The sequence below is a fragment of the Gigantopelta aegis genome, chromosome 4 (assembly GCF_016097555.1).
Source record: "Gigantopelta aegis isolate Gae_Host chromosome 4, Gae_host_genome, whole genome shotgun sequence".
In the NCBI taxonomy this organism is placed as follows: Eukaryota; Metazoa; Mollusca; class Gastropoda; order Neomphalida; family Peltospiridae; genus Gigantopelta; species Gigantopelta aegis.
The window spans coordinates 89,170,784-89,190,628 of record NC_054702.1 but is presented as its reverse complement, the minus strand read 5'-3'; the positions used below and the strand labels follow the sequence as shown (position 1 = coordinate 89,190,628).

The 19,845-nt window shown below is 37.7% G+C and overlaps 1 long non-coding RNA gene across 1 annotated transcript; it reads right to left on the bottom strand.

The window, feature by feature from the left end:
* Positions 1-1,522: 1,522 nt before the first annotated feature.
* Positions 1,523-13,994, bottom strand: LOC121371939. Its single transcript, XR_005957858.1, has 3 exons — positions 13,906-13,994; positions 2,656-2,734; positions 1,523-1,682 (listed from the first exon to the last, which is right to left on the bottom strand). It is a non-coding gene; the product is annotated as an uncharacterized LOC121371939 (long non-coding RNA).
* Between the last annotated feature and the right edge of the window lie 5,851 nt (positions 13,995-19,845).

Below are 19,845 nucleotides of genomic sequence, written 5' to 3'. Positions count from 1 at the left end.
GTTTGAAAATAAAGCTCTCTCTCACACACATGTACGCGGACACACACACACTCACAGACACGTGCATGTGGGGTTTTAGGTTAGTGGATCATGAAATGTGTGTCAAGGTTTTTATTTGAAACGATTTCTGGTCTTTCAGCAGACCTCCCAAGCCGACTAAGACGTTCATAAATCTTCTCCTTTCCACATCGCTTTATCTTGTGCATAGACCCCTCCTTAAACACAATGCCCGTCTGTAGGTGAGTAGATTAATTACGCAAATGAGCGTAGAACTATTTTTTTTTTATCTTCTCTCTGTTGCTCAAGCAAAGAAACGTTTAGCAAGCACTAGAGAGTGCTTGACTACCAGTCTGTGTATTATTGATGTGATCGCTCTCTGGGTCTGTAGGTTAAGAATTTAGTGCAGTTCATTATAACAGTTGAATGCAACACATATTCACTTGTTTGTACTTAACTATTTTACAGTGCACAGAACCGCTCATAAATTAATTTAACGTAGCGTAATGCTTTGAAAGTCGCATTTGATGGGCTTTAACACCTCGGTTTGTGCTCAAACTGTTACAAGTGGTTAATAAATTACTGTTTAGCATTTGAATCCCTATAAACCGAAGAAAGAAAAAAGAAACTTAAAATACCCATTTAGCATGGGCATATTGGTTGGCACTTTATTGGCAGGAGGGCAGAAGGGGAATTTCTTCTGACATTTATGAGGTTCCCCTAAATCAGACAAAAGTTAGAGAAATCAATCAGCGCCTGTTTCCCCTACCTCAGTCTTTGGCTTGCTCGTACAAATTTGAACCAAAATATAGTAGCAATCAATTTCCCGACACGAAGCAAAGAATATACCCACTTCACCCACACATCAAAGAATAGATGAATCATACGAACTTGAATATTTAGTGATATATTTTGGGAAATGATAGCTATATTAAAAGATAAGTAGGCCCTATAAGGATTAGCAAAACCAAATTTATAGTTGTATTTTGAGTAGTTGCAGGAGTTTGATACAACTGGAATCGTGTATGTTGTGCACGAGTGTTTCGTACGAAAATAGTCACGAGAATAGCCGATTGTGACAAGATAAACATTACGATCTCACCCGAATCAGTGGTTGCTATGCAATCGGCTATTCTCGTACGAGGCACTCGTATCGTGTGGTGTCGTCATAAGTCGGGTTAGTTCTGAATTGACGAGGATTATCAATATTAGCCTCAGTGGTGTTGTGATTAAGCCTTCGGACATAGGGCTGGTAGGTACTAGGTTCGTCTCCCGGTACCGGCGCTCAACCTGAGCAAGTTTAACGACGCATTGGGTAAGGCCACTACACTGACTTCTCTCTCATTAATCATTAACTCTCTGTCCTCGACAGACAGTCCAGATAGTTGAAGTGTGTGCCCAGAACAGCGTGCTTGAACATAAGCACGAAAATAACTACAAATGAATGAATGAATAAAATGCGCATGACACGGATATATACATATACAGCCTGAATACGAAACTAACCATTGCAAACACCATTCCATAATATTGGCGAAGAAACGCTAGAGCTTCACGCTTCTGGTTCCTGGACTTCTTCAGATACTCCCGGTAGATGGCGTTGTCGACGACAACCAGGATCTCCACCCTGGCGTTGATCCTGTCCTGCAGTGAACGTCGTGACCGCCGTGGCCGCCGTGGCCGTTCTGCAATAAAGCGAGCTTCGTTACGGATGGCGTCAAACTGTCCATACGAAAACTATATATTACGTTATCACGTGCCTCTGAAATAATATAGCTACCTGTGTTAAAAAACGTGGTATGCATGCAAGTTACATACATATTTTAGAAACGTAACAATAATGTGCTAAATTATTGGAATCTACACAAACGCCTGCTGTGACAAATCGTTATACCTTCTATTCATAATTTATTTATTTACTATTGGTAAATGTTACGAAACATAATAGTAATACACAGTATGGTTGAAATGTTCTCTGTCGCTGACCATTGGAGTAATATATTACTTTTATTACCATGATGTCCATTCATAGACGAGGCAAATGTTTTTAATTATCATTTTTACTGAGAAACTATCCCACATTTGCGAACCGTGCCATATATATTACTGTGTAGCTATATGTATGTACAATTCATTGACTGGTAAGCAGAGTTTTATCTCTTAATATGACCCGACTACCATGAAACTAAATGGAACATTTAGCGTCATTTCACATATAATGTCGATTAAAAAAAATTCCTTTACGGATTTTTGTTTCTTTGTTTTATCTGGGGGTTTTCTTTCTTAACTGAAACAAAAATATTGGAAATTTACTATTCAAATGGTGGATTCTTCACTTTAAAATTGCAGACATAACCCTATTTTGGCTTGGGGAATGACGTTGAATGTTGGAGACCAGCAACACGGCTGATCAAAGTCTACAAACGATTCACTATATATAAACATAATAATATTATTATTAGGTCCACGTTCACTAAAAATACTGTTAAAGGTCCACCCTCTTGCGCAATACAACCGAACACCCCAAATTTAAAAATCAACTCCCTTAACAAAAGTTTCGAATATATTTAAGTGGATATACAGACTACAGTGCATATGTTGAGTACGATTGTCTCACCATTATAAAATAGTTTACAAACTCGATACCACGACACATACCCGTGAATTCTTCAGTAAAACTATCTTCGTCTTCAAATGGAATGTTGTTAATAGCTTCAGAATAAATGTTTTTCAGTGTCTGAAAATATAATTAAAAAGGAAACCTACTTAATTTTGGAGATTACATACATACGTTAACTCAACTAGAGAAATACACACACAAAGACACAGACATCTTATACAAGGACATACTCACATATTGACACGACATACACATATATGCATACACACACGTGCCAACATAGGACCTCGCCCGTGATAACAATTAAAGGGATTAATTGCTCTACTAACTTTATGATATTACCATATTAAATGCACATGCTAAGGAGAGTTAAAAATCACTCTCCTTTAACTAGTCTCAGGGGAGTGATGGGCTTAGACTTAGATATGTTTTAACGTGCTCATATACCTCTATGGGATGGGGAGCCAGTGATAGATCCCCTTAAACGTCTGCACCATAATACATCATTCCGTGTGACGTTACTGTAATTTATTATTAATACCTTAAATCGTAATAGTTATATTACTTGGAATGCCGTTAAACAGCCATTATCTTTCTTTTAAACGTTTGTGGATTTTGGAAACAAAGAGCGATAAAGTTGAACCTTTCTTTGTATAAAGGCATACGTGTTGGTTGCCAAATTCACCCAGACAGTCGCTGAAATTTACATTCCACAATCTCACGACAAAAAGCTGCTTATCTAAGCAATAGGCGAAGCATTTGTCTTATCTACTCTTCAGTGAAGGCCAAATGATGTAATAAAGTTATGAAAATCATATCTGGGGCCGATAGGGAAACAGGACCGTGCAAAGCGTGACCACTGCCCTGACGTATTTACGAGCCAATGGAAACCGATTTATCTTGCCAGTTTCCTGTTGAAACTATTATTCATCGAGCCCGTGTGATCTTGAAGCGTAACTAATATCCGTTATGAGTTGAATAACTGAAGGCAGGAAACACCCCGACCGTCCCACTGACACGGTGAACGCCTCCTGATTTCTGAACGCCATGTGTATCATCGGTACATGACTAGAAGTCTTACGATATACTAGAACAAGCCGCTGTTCCGACATATAATAAAGAGAAGCGTCCTGCTGAAGTGTTGGCTGGTTGTCAGAACTGAACTCTGTCACGAAATCCTGGTGATATACGGGGATAGCTTTTGACTGTCTGAATCAAAGTTCATGATCAGTTGCTGACGATGCGATTATTTTGTTAAAAGAAAATGTTAATGTTTGTTTAACGACACTTTAGACCGTTTTAAACTACTAATATTACAATTTCTAACATATGGTAATTGCCAAACGAGCTCTGTGAAGATAGAGAAGAAACCTGTCAACGCAAAATACTTCTTGACTAAATTACTGATTGCTATAAGAGGTCATTTATAATATGTACTTTCCTCACATACATACATACATACATACGTACATGGAAGCTTCGATAGCTCAGAGCGTATCGTGGTTAGTCTTGCAATTTGCGGGTGATTCGGTGCCACAGGTTCGAGTCCCAGCAACGGCATGGGACAATTTGTGAGGCCAGAAAGGATTTAATTATCCCCTGTGCCAGTGCGTTAATATCTATGTATGTAACAGTCAACCTCGACATACATACAATATATAGATATTCATACATCAATATATACGTACATACGTACATACATACATACTTACATACGTACACACATCAATGCATACATACTTGTATACATACATACATGCATACATACATACTACGGGCGATTCGGTGCCATAGGTTCGAGTCCGAGAAACGGTAGGTGTGACAATTTATGACGCTCAAAAAGGATTGTTATCCTCTTTGTCAGTGCGTTAATATCTATGTATGTACTAGTCAAACCCAACATACATACAATATGTAGATATTCAAACATCTATACATACTTGCCAGTCTGAGTACCAAGTTTGCGAACAATCATGTACGTTAAGGGTTGACCACGTGGTTTGTACGCCCTACGTATATCTTCGGTTAACTGAACATCCCTTTTTCAGAGCGTGTGGCCGAGCGGTTATCGTGGTGGTCTGAGAACTACAGGCGATTTAGTACCATAGGTTCAACAGCATGAGAGACAATTTATGAAGCCAAAAATGACTTTTATCCCCTGTGCCAGTGCGTTAATGACATATATGTATGTACTAGTTAAACCCGATATACATACAATATATAAATATTCATACATCTGTACATACATAAGGGAGCAGACGTACGTACGTGTTGGCATATATATACATACTTAATTATGTACGTAGTAGATGATATCGGCACCCACGCACAGACTTAACCAGCCGATATGACCTACCTTAGTAGCTAATCAAATTTCACTGCATCCACGTTTTGTGCATATGTTTGATGTATACGTTCGCCGCATTGCTTGTATATTTTAAATATTTAAGCAATAAAAAAAAGGGGAGGGGGGGAGAAGAGAACATTATTCATAAACCAAGAGAATATTTGATTACAATATGTGATGTCAGTTTTCCACCGGTGATTAATACGTATCAAACATGGCCTTTCGAATCAAGCGCCGATGGTGGCATGAAGTACTTGGCGAACAATGCGATTGTTCTTCGTTCATCACGGTATAAAACACCATCAAAGAGGCAGCCAGGTATACAGGCTTTGTGGTTTTCCTGTCTAGACTGGGTCTACATTAAAATAAACGTCCCTTCGTAGAACGGGTTACAAAAGAACACAAATAAAGAGCAAAGGTTTAACAGTGATCTAACCCTGAGAAAGTGTTTTTATAAATTTCGCTAACAAACTAGAAAGGAAAGGAAAGTAATGCATGAATGAATGAATGAATGAATGAATGAATGAATGAATGGGTATATGAATGAATTGATGAAAGAATGAATGATGTTTAATGACACCCCAGTACGAATATTACATAATTATGAGGCAACAATAAACAAGACTTGGCAACTGAATATGCCATTTTATTTGATAACTTGGTTTAAAATGTGAAAAAGAAACATGCTGCCACCACATAGGCCACCTTTGACGACTCTGATATGCACTTCTCGGAGACAATATAAAACATGGACTTTGTTACACGAGTCATCAAGTACTGATAGAAATGCACGGTACATATTTAGAATGCTAAACATGACAGTATTAAATATTAAAATAATTGATGCATATTTTACGGGATATTTATGAAACCACATGTCTTCCAGTAGCTTTTTCAAACTATAATGTTTAGTAGTATATATATATATATATATATATATATATATATATATATATATATATATATATATATATATATATATATATATATATAATGGAAACCCATGGACATAAACTGACCGTCCTTCCCCCTCCCTTTGAGGATAAAGTAAAAAAAAAATAACAATGCAATATAAGAATAGCCTATTTATATAGGTGTCCAGGGAAAATGTTGACAAAAGGGTCAGCTAAGTTCATGTTCGAACTTTCCCATGTCCAGACCATGCTATGCCCCTGAAACTATTGTTTAACACTTCCACCAAACAGCACTCTCCAAGGGGACAGCCCTATCAGCCCCGAAACAGTATTATACGCATCGATTTGCTATCCCATTACTCCTTTTCGTTGACAGTCATAAAATATTTACAAAAAGTAATTCGCCATATACAGTTAATGTAATATTTCCTTGGCATTTAAACAAGACGGCGAAATCCAATATGTCTGTTAATGGCTTTCGGCGTTAACTGGCGCTAGGTGGGCGAGTTGGGTGCCGACAGGGCACCACGTGGATCTCCACGCGAAACCACGTGGACAAACAATGCTCATAACGTTACGAAATTTAAACTCATCTACAAAACTGCTTCCATCGGCATTACGTTATAATTGGTAAAGCCAGTGCACCACGACGGGTATATCAAAGGCCGTGGTATGTACTATCTTGTCTGTGGGATGGTGCATATAAAAGATCCCTTGCTACTAATGGAAAAATGTAGCGGGTTTCCTCTCTATGATTGTGTCAAAATAACTATATGTTTGACATCCAAGAGCCGATGATTAATAAATCAATGTGCTCTAGTGGTGTCGTCAAACAAAACAAACTCTTACTCTTATAATTGGTAACTGCCTCTGTATATAACTTATACAAAAGATGTCTTGCAGCTTTGTCGTTTAGAGTAGCCTACGCCAGTGACGAAAGCGGTTATTCTCTCTCTCTATCGACCAAATGTCGAAATAACCATCTATACATGTATTAAAGTTAAACACCAAATAACCATAGTTTAAAATATGCTGAGGTGTCATTAAAGAGATATTCCTTTCCTTTACATAGCTTTATAACAGTTTATATCATTATAATGTAGCAGTAGACGTATGGTTTGGGTGTGGGATCTTTTAGTTCAGTCGATAGAACACTTGCCTGAGGTGCTTTGGTCGTAAGATCGAATCTGCTCTTTGGATCCGTTCACTGTTATAGTGTTATGGTGTTATGGCAAACAATTATTGAACATTGTTAAAAATGAGAAAATGTCCCTTTAAATTTCCCTTGATTTCCAAACAACAGGGCCGCGGTCAAAGACACTTTAAAAACAAGTGGAACGACAGCGCTAATACAGGTCACACATTTTATTAATTTTTATATTTTCTAAATTCAGAAAGCATGATTTGTGTTTCATTCATTAACCGTATCTAAAGGTCAGACGGAGCAATGGGGCGGCCAGTGTAGGAGTTAAAAGTACATACGAATCCAATTTGCTTTTCTTTTGGTCACAGCGACCCTCCTGGTGTGGGGGAGTATTCAACCTTCATTTTTAGAACACGCATATACATGCATTTGGTTTGTAGGTTCCTGCGTGTACCAAAAATAGCACAGTATATTATTATATGTCACGACTGGCGTGTAGAAAAAAGAAAGAAATGGAGAAAAAAAATCAAAAAAAAATCGCCAGTTACGAAATACGGTTTCTAGATTCGTGGAATTTCGTGGAATTTCGTTGAACTTCGGTACGTGTCGGGAATATAACAATAGTAAAAGAGACTGTCGACCTATAAACATCCACACCTAAAGACAAAACAAAAGTCTAACAGTAATTCATAGGTTAGGTAAACCGAAAAAAACGTTAAGGTGATGTAGCAACAACGCTAAGGGTCAAACGTATACCTGTTACCACATGTCTGCGAATGTAGATATTAAGATACGTATACCGGTATATAGCATGCACATATGTTCGACACTGAAACGTATTATGTGTCATATTAAATAAATTTGATATTAAATAAAGTTTATTGGTTCTTACACTTGAAATTACGTAGTTATAATAACTCTATTTTGATTGAGACCCAACTCCAGATTTGCCTTATTTCGTATATTATATTATTTTATTTTACTTTATTATATTTTTATTTTTATTTGAAGCACTGTAGAGTTAATCTGAATTATTTTTAAATACCTATGTATGTAAAAATAATCTCATTGTTAAATATTTTCACTAATGTTATTGGGAAAACAAAATATCGAAACATCCAAATGTTTACTTTCAAGTATAGTCTACAGTGTTATATTAAAAACAAGGAGTAACAGAAATTAAACTGACTGTCAAACATTCTTTACCCTAAATTACCAGGAACATTCAGTATAATACAATTATTATTACGAATATTTCGCAGTTGCCTTCGAGTTGTACTTAATCGTTAGAAGACACTAAACAGTATTTAAAATTTTGCTCAGTAGCAGAGCGCTCACTTAAAGTACGATATATGATAAGAGAGGCAGCCCTCGATCGACTGACTGGGCTTCTTATTGTCTCGTCTAACCATTGGTACTATGGGAATGTAAATATAAAAACTCCCTGGTAACTTTTCGATAGGAGTAACCTACATCACGACAACTGATTCTGCCTCTCTCTCTCTCTCTCTGTCTGTCTGTCTGTCTGTCTGTCTGTCTCTCTCTCTCTCTCTCTCTCTCTCTCTCTCTCTCTCTCTCTCTCTCTCTCTCTCTCTCTCACCGGCCTCGGTGGCGTCGTGGCTGGTAGGTACTGGGTTCGGATCCCAGTCAAGGCATGGGATTTTTAATCCAGATACTGACTCCAAACCCTGAGTGAGTGCTCCGCAAGGCTCAATGAGTAGGTGTAAACCACTTGCACCGACCAGTGATCCATAACTGGTTCAACAAAGGCCATGGTTTGTACTATCCTGCCTGTGGGAAGCGCAAATAAAAGATCCCTTGCTGCTAATCGGAAGAGTAGCCCATGCAGTGGCGACAGCGGGTTTCCTCTCAAAATCTGTGTGGTCCTTAACCATGTGTCTGACGCCATATAACCGTAAATAAAATGTGTTGAGTGCGTCGTTAAATAAAACATCTCTCTCTCTCTCTCTCTCTCTCTCTCTCTCTCTCTCTCTCTCTCTCTCTCTCTCTCTCCTAAGACTATTTATTACTACTACTACTACTACCACCCCCACCACCACCACCACCACCACCACTACTACTACTACTACTAGGAGCGGGATGTAGCCCAGTGGGAAAGCGCTCGTCGGTCTAGAATCGATCCCCGTAGGTGGGCCCATTATGCTATTTCTCGTCCCAGCCAGTGTGGGATGGTGCATATAAAACATGCCTTGCTACTAATGGAAAAATGTAGCGGGTTTTCTCTCCAAAACTATGTAAAAATTACCAAATGTTTGACATCCAATAGCCAGTGATTAATAAACCAATGCGCTCTAGTGGTGTAGTTAAACAAAACAAACTGTTACTACTACTACTACTACTACTACTACTACTACTACTACTACTAAAAGAAAGAAATGTTTTATTTAACGACGCGCTCAACACATTTTATTTACGGTTATATGGCGTCAGACATATGGTTAAGGACTACACAGATATTGAGAGGAAACTCTCTGTCGCCACTTCTTGGGCTACTCTTTTCGATTAGCAGCAAGGGTTCTTTTATATGCACCATCCCACAGACAGGGTAGTACATACCACGGACTTTGATATACTAGTCGTGGTGCACTGGCTGGAACTACTACTACTACTACTACTACTACTACTACTACTACTACTACTGGTACCACCACCACTATACAAATGATCCCCACTCAGAAATTCTAGGTTATCAAAAATTCTTTGAGACTAACATTTCTGTTTTGTTTTTATTTTTCTAACAGAGTACACCAGTTCTGACGAAGTCGTCGGCTTTAAACGTCAGAACCATCCCAATCCATCGCGATAAGCTGATAGCCTCATTTGCCCGACAACAATTAGATAACTAGCAGGTGCGTTGATGATGTTAAGTCTAACTTACTCCGGCACTTCCAGACAAAACACAAGCTTCCCAGTGTTTATGGAGGGTGGTCTCGGAATGAGTGGGTCAAGATCAGAACCCAGACCCACTTGCGTGCTTAATTCCCTATCTGTCTGCCGGGATCCTCCAATTAAGGACCATCTCACTGGATGTAAACATGTTTGGTTTTCCAAAAGAGGATGGCATTGTGGTCTCTCCGCCAGACAGGTGGTGTTGAATACCACTTGCACCTGTCGTCTGACTAATACCTTCCTTTCCGGGTTTTGCCCTGCCTAGGTCACCCAGTACCGTTGTTGTCGGTCTTTATTTGCCATCGCTTGGTTCCAGTGAAAACCAGACCTGACATCTCCGGTAGTCTACGGGTTGTGGAATCACTTAGAATGATTGTCAGTTGAGAAATTACTCTTCAACAGGTGCAAAACACAGAGAAAACAAACACACACTTCAATGTAAATAGGTCGAAAGGTCAAAGATCTGTTATGGAATGACATTTTGTTTTTAAAGATAAACCACAAAATTAAACATTATGTTTAAGGATATGCATTCCAAACTTTTTAAAGTAGATATTTTGAGGCTATATCTACTAAATACGATGTATCACTGACCAGAATGATGGTTGATGATATTCTATATTTTGAACTTGTGCATACCTTTCCATCTCTTTGGTGAAACTCTTGCACACTTTTTTTTTCCATCGTTTTAGATGAAGTGGTGCCAGTACTCACGGCGGTTGCCGCTGGTGGGGCAGGATATGCTCATCTTCGCGAACACCGATATCATTACTGTTTTGGCTGTGATTCATAAGTGCATGACACCATAACTGTATTTATCCCCATGAGCTCTATCCTGTGATTACTGATAGTTTTGATTTAGTAAACTAGTCTTGGAGTGGCAGTCCTCTTTGTGGTTGTGCAAATGTATTGTCCAGTAAAGGATCTCCTCAGAAGTGGCTGTCCTCCGATAGACGTGGCAGTAGATAGAGATTCATGAAATCAGCCACTATTTTCCAAAAACCCATTCGACTCTACATTGTGCAGAGATACGATCTTGATCGCGAATAACGGTTTTGTCGTTTAGGTTTATTACACTGTAAACTACACACACCTTGTAATTAGGCGTGATGGGGACGTTATAAAGAAGGGCGTTGTTATCGAGGCTCATTTGACATTGAGAATACATTAGTGGGCATTGCAGCGAATTGGATACAATTTTAAACTGCGAATTGTATGATAAATGGTATCTAACGGACACGAATGTAGCATTCTATTTCTTACATATCCTCAGAAACCATGTTAAAAATAAAGTTAAACGTCTTTTCCAATTAAAACATATTTATGGCGCTTGCGCTTTAAGTTAAACTTATACGTCACAGAGCAGTCAGTTTCAGGTTAACTTATACGTCACAGAGCAGTCAGTTTCAGGTTATCTTATACATCACAGAGCAGTCAGTTTCAGGTTATCTTATACATCACAGAGCAGTCAGTTTCAGGTTATCTTATACATCACAGAGCAGTCAGTTTCAGGTTAACTTATACATCAGAAAGCAATCAATTTCGATCGTACTTATTTCATTGGATGGTATAACTGTAAAAAAAAACCCAGGTCATTATCTAGGTTCAGCCAATCGTGTGATATTATCATGTGATATCATAAATAACAAATTATGTTCTCACCACTGGGTGTATAAGAAAAATACCATAGGGTTAATTTGAAAACAATTTTTTTTCATTACAAGTGCTAAGTTACAATTATGTTAAGTTAACAGAAATAATTCAATTATCCTTTTATTTACAAATGTTCAGTTATTTCTTTCAGGATACCTCAATTTCATGAACAGAAAACATTAATTAAAAAAGAAAAATAATAATTTAAAAAGAAAAATGGAACTTTTTTGGTTACCATGAAATTAAGCAAATTAGTTTTCCACAGATCAAAGGAAGCAAATGGAATTTTTCAAGAAACTTAACAGAAACCATTTTTCATTGAATAATTGATGACGTCACGCTGCTGCTTTGATGTCAACATATCACCTTGTTATAGGAATACCAGACGGCAAGCTGCATCATTTCAGACGATAGGAATCACGTGACCTATCTACTGCCGACATCTCTGTACTGAACTAGTAATGCTTACTCAGTGCTTACTTGCAATATTTAAAACGTATTCTGAACATTGCGTAAGTAGACTTAGGACCGCGAGTGACATGGTGGGGAAAACAAACGAAGAAAAAAGCATAGATAGTGCAGTATACTAGTAGTAAGGTTATTTATATATTAAAATACAACACCGAAACAACATTAAATATGCAAGCGTTCACCTATTTCAAAATCTAAATCATTTGTGCATATTAAAAAAAAATAAGTTGTCTAGAAAACCATTATTCATTCATTCGTTCGTTCGTTCCTTTAATAATTCATTCATTCATCTATTCATTCATTCATTCAATCATTCACTTTCATTCAATCACATATAACATATACGCACTCACGCACTCGCCCACTGACGCAGTCAGTCAGTCAGTCACTCACTAACGCACCCATTCATTCACTCACATAATTTGTTTTTAATTTACTTTTGTGCTGATATTCTCACTCTAGGTTGGGATATGAACCCAGTACCCATCAAACTTAAAGCATAAGCCATGCCTAGCCTAAAGTAAGTGGGGTGGCAACAAAACAAATTCAGACCAAAGTAATTGAGTATCTTCTCCAGGTAGGCAAAAAAAACCCTAAAAGGGCCACTTTTCATATTTTTCTTGAGATACAACTACCCACTTTGCACCCCCGCTAGATATTGCCCTGACTTAATCACTAAGCCACAGAGGCGAACGAAAGAGTCATCGCGAAAATTCGAACAGACCGATTAATAAATGCCTCGTAAACAGCACTCGAACAATCGCATAACCTGTTAAATATAACTAGAATGAAACACTAAAACCCTTTCATGCAATGTGTTCCCGTAATAACACGACGTTTAGCTCGCTTGTGTCGCCATATCGACCTGACAAACAAGTAGTTTTACATCGTCACAACAGATGGTGGGAAATATTACCGCTACAGCCAGCCTAATCTACCTGGCAGGTAAGGGGTAACTTTGAGTGTGAGATAATTAATCGGCGAAGGCCATGGAAACACACATGGCGGTAGCCACAAAACTACAACGCTGGTCATCGAAACTACTTTATGGCTATTATCGAGATGGTTAGCATTTAATTTCCACTTCCATTGCATTCAGTTAATGTTCAAGCACGCTGTTCTGGGTACAAACACATACAGTCCTCAGCTATCTGGGTGGTCTATTCAGGACAATGGGTTAGTGGTTAATGAGCGAAAAAGTTAAAGTTTGTTTTGTTTAACGACACCTCTAAAGCACATTGATTTATTAAGCATCGGCTATTGGATGTCAAACAATTGGTAATTTTGACATATAGTCTTAGAGAGGAAACCCGCTATATGTTTCCATTAGTAGTAAGGGGTCTTTTATACACACCATCCCACAGACAAGATAGCACATACCACATACCACAATCTTTGATATACAAGATCTGGTGCACTGGCTGGATTCGAGAAACAGCCCAATGGGCCACCGACGGGGATCGATCCCAGACTGATCGCGCATCAGGCGAACGTTTTACCACTGGGCTACGCCCTGCACCTAGTTAGTGAGAGAGACCCACGCTACGGTGACAGCTGGTACCGAAATGCGAACCCAGTATCACCACCCACACCACTCACCTCCACCCTATAAAAAAAAAATGTCTGCCATGTACTTACTGAATTTTAAAATATTACCATAACTCTCCATATTTGCTAAATTGACACTCCCTCCCCCTTTATATAAATGGAATGAAATAAAAAATGTGCCACAATTTTCATATATATACCGTTTGGATGGGTTGACACTGTATACATCCATTTTATTACAAAGCTTTAACATTATCGCCAGTGGAAAGTAGTTTGTTATAAAGAAACCTCAAAACCGTACCTCCAAACGTTGATCGTATAAGCGTTGATTGTTGGTGTCTAAATCCCTCCATAAGCCTTCGCTCTCCGCATCTTTGTAACCGGTGTCCCTATATTTCATGTCACCGTAAAGAACTCCCGGCTCTCTCGGAACAAACGAACTAGAATCATCATAATTGTCTAACAGACTGCTAAGACCTTCGTTAATGTCCGGTAGATGTTCGAACTGGATATCTCCATTTTTGTCCACCTCTAACGAAAGAAGCATCGTATGGTAATAAAAGACAAGTTCGTCAAAACCTCAATTAGGAATGTAAGCAACACAAAATGTAATTAATAAATACAGATATTTAGTCAAAACGTAGTCATAATTGTAGTCAAAAACGGCATAATTGAATTAAATAGTCAACAAAAACATTGTCCAAAATCAAAACTACAAACAAAAATATCTATTGTGAAACAAAGTCTTATTCATATTTTAAAATGTATTTTGTTTTAATATTAATTTATTTGTTTTGTAATTTTTAATTTTTTTTGTTCATTAGCTTTACTTAAAATAAATTAAAAGATATGATCGTCTGTTACCTGGCGATAGCAGAATTAGTCCTGAAATATGTGGAATCATTAGTAAGAAAAAACTCTTTGACAGTTCCATATCGCTCTCGTTATCCACTATATTGTTACAGTTGTATGCGGTACAAGGCGAGCGAGTGAGTGAGTGAGTAAGATTTTCAAAAGCCTAACATTGAGTTAACTAATGGGAAGGAGCTCTGGTCTTCGACATTTATACCTTCCACGTGGGCTGCGACCGACCTCCTCAAAACAGAAAACATGGAGGTAATAGCTTAATTGCTCTTTCTGATCTCAAGTATGACCTTTTGCGTCAATAAGCTATCAATTATATGTTGACACACTGTTGACACGCTCTGCTGGGGTGTGGTTTAGTTTCATCACGCGTGCGCGCCGCTAAAATGCTCTCTGTGAGAGAAATGGGGGTGAGGCTTAACGGAACTTACCGACCGAGGGGGGCATGATGCAGTGACGTCATCGTCAGAGGCCCAGCTTGTTTACGGCTTCCTTGACGTATAAGCGACCAATAAATTTTCCGAAAAAACAAAGGTAGCACTCTACTACTGCCAGTCCATTCCTGACCCAGTTCTACCTCCACGAAATGTTCGTATCACATCCATTGCGGCTCGCTATAAGATATCCACCAGTTTTTGGCGCATTGCAATCCAAGTCGACGCCGGTGTTAAAAACCTCTGTCGAACAGTAGCCATAACTCTATTGCTATCACTCAATCTCTTACAAATCTCGTCTCTAGCGTGCGTGATTTCAGCGTGGATCGGGTTGCGATTCCATAAGTATTCCGCTTATATTCAAAAGATAGCGAAAGATCGCGAGACGTCAAGTGAGAATTTACACCAGTACATGTATTGAGATTGGGCTGCTTATTCCCACAGCATGCGGTGTTTGTTTCCAGTCAAACCTAGCACTACTTGTACGGCAATAATAGAGATTTGAACTTGCTTGTCCGTGCGGTTCACCATAAAACGGCACAACGCGTCTAATTCTGGGATTAAAAAGCGGATGCATGACGCCAATTAATGATAAAGTTGAATCTTAAAGGTAATTTGAAAAAAAAGCTTTCGTTGTAAAGAGGTAATTTGAAAACACCTGTGTTAAATTTATGCGGTTTTATCCAGTGTGTGTTTATATAATATGGTTCGTTTAGGTTGAATACCTGCGTAAAATAGGGTGTATATTAACAATGAGTTCTGTATGGTGATGGATAGTGTATTTCTATGTAAGAACAGTTACAACTGAAACCAGTAAGGTTGTGTGTTAGACTGTTTCAAGCATGTTTTACTAAACAAAGGCCGGTTATCGGTATGAACGCCGTATAGTGTTGCGCATTTACCTAAAGTACATCTACATGGGTAAGTTCAGCCAGACGTTTGCCCATAAGGCTTGCTAAACTTTTTTATTATTCTCTTCTTCTCTCTTTTTAATACGCTTCTCAGTAAACCGAATGACAACGTCTGGAAACCAGTCAAAATAGTTTGCAAACATTTAGCGAAAAACGTTCGACTGAACGTAAACCTGCACAAGCGATCATCTCTTTTAAGTAGCAATCTGTCTAAAGAGGTGACCTTAAATTACTTTTTTGACGATTACTTTAATAATAAAAAGATCACATGTATTATGCATCTACGTCTTTAGCTTCCACGGTTTACAGTATATAACTGTAATCATTATTTACTTCAATAAAATGGGTCAAATAATCTTTACATGATTATATCGGAAACGGGATTCCCCGAAATGAAGGATCGTTCCCCGAAATATCAGAGTCAGTGAGTACTTTAGGTTACTGAACAACAGACAATAAACGAGTGAATGTAATCCGGGTGGCACATTTTATACTGCTAGTAAAATAAAGGATAGTTAACACAGCGTATATAAAGGAAACAAAGACGTACAGGAAGTATAACAGTTGCATTTAGCAGTCGATCAAACAGCGTCTCAACCTTGGAGTCAAAGGTTGGTGTGTCAGAAGTTAAATAAAAGGGTTGGACGTAGCCCAGTGGTAAAGCGTTCGCTTGATGCGCGGTTGGTCTAGGATCAATCCACGTCGATGGACCCATTGGGCTATTTCTCGTTCCAGCCAGTGCTCCACAACTGGTGTAACAAAGGCCGTGGATATGTACTATCCTGTCTGTGGGATGGTACATATAAAATATCCTTTGCTGCTAATCGAAAAGAGTAGGCCATGAAGTGGTGACAGCGGGTTTCCTCTCTCAATATTTGTGTGGTCCTTAACCATATGTCTGACGCCATATAACCGTAAATAAAATGTGTTGAGTGCGTCGTTAAACAACACATTTCCGAAGTTAAATAAAGTCTTTAATACATGTACTACCGTGCAAAACTTTTGTTGTTGCAGACGTTGTTTGAACAAAGTGTCAAAGTAACAGTGCTGTTTTATTTGGCCAGTAAATGCATGTAATTGGAATCGAAGCAATACAATAATACCAGTGTACCTGTAAAATTCAGTATGACAGAACTTGGATAGTTCTGTTGTATCCAAAAAGATCAATAAAAGTTCCCGTTTTTATATCTATGGTGTGTATGTTTGTATAGACTCTATAGAGTAGATTGTCTTATTGGGGACGCGGGAAAAACGGTTTAAATTTATGGATAGGACATTACTTTTTTGTATTATATATATGTGAATATTGCAATGTTAATTAAGAAATCGTTGCTGTGTTAAATTTGCTTCATATCAGTGTCAGGTTTTTTTTTATCAGCCTCAATTGATTTATATCAGTAATGGAATTAACTGATGAAATGTCAGTCTTTCCTGGCAGGTGTGCAGGAAATTATACAGGGTGGTCCGGACTGTGGCGAAGTTTCTTTGGACGGAAAATATATTTAAAAAAAGAAAATTCGCTTTGAGCACGACTCGGTCGACCCCCACCCACACCCCCGATCCCTGCACACGCACCTGCGTTCAATATCTAGGCACGTTCATCGAAATATTTGATATAATTGCGCTAGTTTATGAAATAATTGCAACAGGGAATGATATCGACTTTTTAATGCACCGGTGATTTTGTTGAAAAACGAGGAAATGAGGTATTTTTTAGAATACATCTACACATTTTGCGAACAGGTGCAAATTAAGACCAAGCGGCACGTGGAGAAAAAAATTCATATTAACTTCCAACAAAAACGAAATCGGAACTTCCGCCTGAATGCTAGGATGAGTTTTGTTTTCTCCCATCTCCTACCAAATGTAATAAAGAATGTGGTGTGACAAATCTCTTTATTTTTAAAATTCTTTCTCTCTTGCAGATTCACGTTAGGGGAGTCGTCAAGGTTGCACCATACAAAATTTTGTGTCTTCAACTTTAAACAGAAAGCCAGTGGCAATACATGTCACAGGACTTGTTATACAGTTATGAAGTATCGCTTCATCTTGTCAGTAAATCGATATAATTCGATTTCAACTAATATTGGAGTACCGGGTACTACTGTGCTTGAAACATGTGGGAAGGCACTAAATTTATAATAACAATTTGTGTGTGTGGGGGGGGGGGGGGGGGGATGGGGAGGGGTAGGTAATCAAGGACGTTTTACGTTAAATCGAAAGAAACAATATAAGATCTAATTTCCTTAGATGTATTGTAGTATTTATGTTTATGGTATATATGTTGATTGGTGGAATTTGATTTGTTGACGGCATATATTCGCTACACAATTAAAAGTTGATATTTTACAGTGTTGTCACATCTAATGTAACTAAATTATAATCATTGGCTCAAATTCAGCTATTTTATTTCACAATGACCTTGATCGTAGCATTCTGAACTGTATATGGTTAAGTAAGTTATCATTCTTGATATATGAATTATTGCTGAATGATTATAAAAAGGGAATATGTGATCATAAATGGTTAAAGTTTATCAAATCTGTTTTGGATGACGTTGGATATAGCAATGTATGGACTGCACAGTGTAACCAGCTACCAGATGTAAATCTATTAAAACAAAGAATTGTTTCAAGAGTACAGGATCAGTTCTTACAAACATGGAACAATGAAATTGTTAACTCATCTAAAGCATCTTGTTACAGACTGTTTAAATCAAATATTGTGTTCGAGACATATTTAACCAATTTAGAGAAAAATATTGGTTACCATTTTTACATTTTCGACTCTCAAATCATTATCTTCCCATTGAAAAAGGCAGATGGAAAAAAAAATAACTTTAACAAATAGAACATGCTTTCTGTGTACAAATAACGAAATTGGGGATGAATTTCATTATATAATGTGTTGTCCTTTTTTTAAAGATGAAAGAACAAGACTTCTGCCAAAGTGTTGCCAGTCTAGACCAAATGTTTATAAATTTAGAATGCTATTTGACAGTAAAAAAACGGGTTTTCTCAGAAAGCTAGCAGTTTTCTGTAAACAAATTATGCATATTCCCATGGCTGAAATCTGTTTTTACAATTTCATTTTATTTGTATATGCAATGTATGTCTTCAAATGCACGCATGAACACATAGATATACACTTGTTTTATTTGATGTACATTATTATGACGAATGTGCCATCTTGTCATTTATTTATTTAATTATATTTTTACAATGTACCTCATATGCCGTTGAATTAAGGCCAGAGTGTAAATAAAGTTCAGTTTAGTTCAGTTGAAAATGGAGTTTGACAGAAGTCACTATTGACGAAACGGATATTTCAATAAATCTTTATATTTTTCAAAGTGTTTTGTCTATCGGTCAAATATGTTTGAAATAATAACTGAGTTTGCTCCAATTAAGTGTATTTTAAGTAAATACAAGATGCAAAATCATGTTTTCTGATTTGATCATGTTCCTAGCATTAAATTGTTAATTCCATTCATTGTTAAAGATACTAGTATTATGTTCAGTATTCGGATGTAAATAATATGCTGGATTATCGATTGTAGGAATACAATAATATTATCTTATTTATCAACTTAAGCTCGCATTTTCTTCAAATAATTTTAAGAATGAATTCTTATAGTATATATACGATGTATTGTATATGTTCATTAAAAGGTTTCTTGTAGCACCTTTAGCCACATATGTTAACATTGTCAAGTATAGATTCTGATTTGGTGATATGCACCCTTAAAGAACCAACATCAAAAAAGTGCTTTAACGGACGTGCGTGAACGCACTGGGTGAAATACACACGTTAATTCATTGCCTAATTCCCGATATGTTCTAGACATAACAAATCGTCATTAAAGCCCTTCGTACGGCCTGTAGAACATATTTAACAATGGATATCCGTACCTGTTTGGCACGCTCTTGAACCTTGCTATTTCATGTTCTCGCCGTGCTGTAGGTGATCGTGTGATATTCACCAGACAGAGCTAACGGCGACAAGATGCAAGGAGGTGCAAGAATGCCAACA